The sequence below is a fragment of the Palaemon carinicauda genome, chromosome 35 (assembly GCF_036898095.1).
Source record: "Palaemon carinicauda isolate YSFRI2023 chromosome 35, ASM3689809v2, whole genome shotgun sequence".
NCBI classification, from domain to species: domain Eukaryota; kingdom Metazoa; phylum Arthropoda; class Malacostraca; order Decapoda; family Palaemonidae; genus Palaemon; species Palaemon carinicauda.
In genome coordinates, this window is record NC_090759.1 from 46,819,816 (window position 1) to 46,822,811 (window position 2,996).

Here is a 2,996-nt window from a genome sequence, read left to right on the forward strand (position 1 = left end):
CGTGATTTCTTAACGTTTTGCCGTACAACTTGTTAGCGTGAGAGATACTATACTAGCGATAACTTTGAGTGAAATCAAACATTAACGAAAATTCTTTAAATTATTAGTAAAAAAAATCACCGTGCCACCCCATTACTAAACGAGCAGAACCGTTGTTTTAATTGAGAGATTTCCTTATTTTGGAGGAATTCCTATCATAAGTGCACATGCATAAAGATCATGCAATGCGGTAGACATCGACAGACTCGACGCCCACTATTTTACATTTCGTTAAGTACACTTCACACAGTCGAATGGTTTGTTAAACTTGGCTTGATGTTTGAACGTGTGCATGGTTGCCAAAAAAGTTGGTCAAATGGTTTGAAGGAAGTCTGATCGAGCCCAGAATCTATCGATCTTGATCGAGCCCAGAAGTGGGTCCTGATCGAGGCTGACTTTTGTGGGCGGGGCATCATTCATCCAGAAACCGTTTGCATCATTGCATGTGAGAACAAGCGTCAACATCAAACACGCCTCAGTAGATCTATACTGAATAATATGTTTCTTCGTCCATCCTCAAATAATTACGCCAGACATCTGGTTCGAATTTCAAATCCACAAGCGAGTTGGTCTAAGAACGCTGATAGGTTTTTAACAGACAGTTCTTCGTTTACTTTCATCTTGTTTTCCATAGTACCACCGCTAGCCAATGAGAGTCAAACCTTCCTGGCCAAGAGGCATATGATCTTTACTTCACATACAGCGTCACGAATCACACCAAGTCGAGTACTGAGCCTGAGGTTTGATGTACAGTAACTTTGGTTTGACTGCGTGACACCTCTTCAAATCGTTTGACAAGCAGGCTGGACAACCGGGTTTGACGAACCTTTTGCCTGTGTAAATACCCCTTCATGGTGGTGTGTTACTACAGGGTTTTCGGTGGTCTCCCAAAGACCAACAACTCGGCAAGTAGAAGAGTTAACGTCCATCCTCTTATCTTACTTAGGTTACAAGTGAGTAAAGGCTCATTGACACTCCACGGTACTGGGTGTAGAAGGTTAGAATTGAACAAACAAATACGGAGACCATATCGGTACAGGATTTGTGAGGAGATGACGTAGGAAAGGTTTACATAAAGTGCATTTTTCTTTCGAAGAGACTAAAAACCCTTTACTTAACTATGACATGGAAGAAGGGTTGCCATTTTTAAGAAACTGCGTACATATTTTGCTCGAGTTTTTAGCAAATATTTTTTTTCTTTCTTTTGAGTCTTTTCACATGCTGTTTCTCTTTTAATAAATAAAAACTGTATTATTTTATTTGTTATTCAATTAGTTTTTATCAAAGTTAGTGAGGATATATTTTGAGTCTTATACTTTTTGATAAATAAAAAAACTATTCAACCCTTTTATATCAATAATCCTTTAGTTGAGAAGTTTTTTCTGCCAATTATCCCATTGACTAATTATCATTACGAACCACTGTCCTGTCTGCTAATTGTCTGCCTGTCGACTAATTGTCCTTAGGCTAATTGTCCATACACGTTGATGTATTGCATTAACCTACTACTAACGGTATGAGTTTACATGCTGTCTGCAGAAATATGAAAATCAGCTGATGAATTAGAAATATCCATAAAACTTGGTCTCCCATACTGGCTCCCTCCTTCGGGCAAAAGTTTCCTTTTTAAACATCTGTCTTTCACACTCGTTCCTACAGCAATGACTATGGTCCAAGTCTTAATCCCCCATAACCCCCCCCCCCTTCTCTCTCTCTCTCTCTCTCTCTCTCTCTCTCTCTCTCTCTCTCTCTCTCTCTCTCTCTCTCTCTCTCTATTTTTAGATAATGATAGTCTTCCTTTTCTCACTCTTACTCTTTTAGATAGGTTAACACAGAAATTACAAACCCTGATTTCTGTATGAATCTATATATATATATATATATATATATATATATATATATATATATATATATATATATATATATATATATATATATATGTATATATATATATATATATATATATCCATAAATCCGGATTTCTATATGTATCTACACTATATATATATATATATATATATATATATATATATATATATATATATATATATATGTGTGTGTGTGTGTGTGTGTGTGTGTGTGTGTGTGTGCGTGTGTGTGTGTGTCATGTAAAGGAGAAAATTTCACATTGAATAAGGTGATATGTGTATTTGATTAAGTATCTTATGAATTTAATTCGTTAGTTAAACGATAGAGAGACATTGAAATAAAGAGAGAGAGAGAGAGAGAGAGAGAGAGAGAGAGAGAGAGAGAGAGAGAGAGAGAGAGAGAAAGAAATCGGAGTCAAATGGTACTCGAAAGCCAATATTTGTGAAAAGTGCTTATGTGGCTTTTAGTTCCTTAACTTTACTTCTTTAACTTAGCGAACAATAGTTTGACAGTATTCTTCTACGTTGAGTGATTAATTTAAACAGACTGGAACAATAAAAACTCTTGAAGATTGGAGGCTGCAACCGTAGACTTCTGCTTCACACTTCTTCGGGATGCGATATCCATGAATTCTATGTGGGCGATTGGAGATCGCTTCTTCTTTATGTGTCCACTCATCTACACTCGTCTTGGTAATTTCTCCTTCTTCGTAGATAATCTTATACCTCCCAGTTGAAAGGTAAAATTGTTGGCAGATAGGGAACTCAGTCCCATCGTTGTCCGGCTTTGGACACTTAAAAAGTTTCTTCTTGTTAACTTGACGTTTAGTAAGTGCAGGGCAACTCTGCACTTGGTTTGGGGCCTCGCCCCAGGAAAGGGGGAGAAGGGACAACCGACTCTGGCGGTTTACTTTTGGAAAGAGCGCCTCTCTTCTATCCCATCATCGGCTTAAGTAGCCTAGAATAAGGCGTTGTAATTATGTCACGTCATGTGACTCTTCTTGTGTTGTTATTAGTCCCCTCTTCTGACGTAATGGTAACGTCAAACATTCCTTTGTGTACTTCCTGCTTCCCGGCAGGAGGCGAACC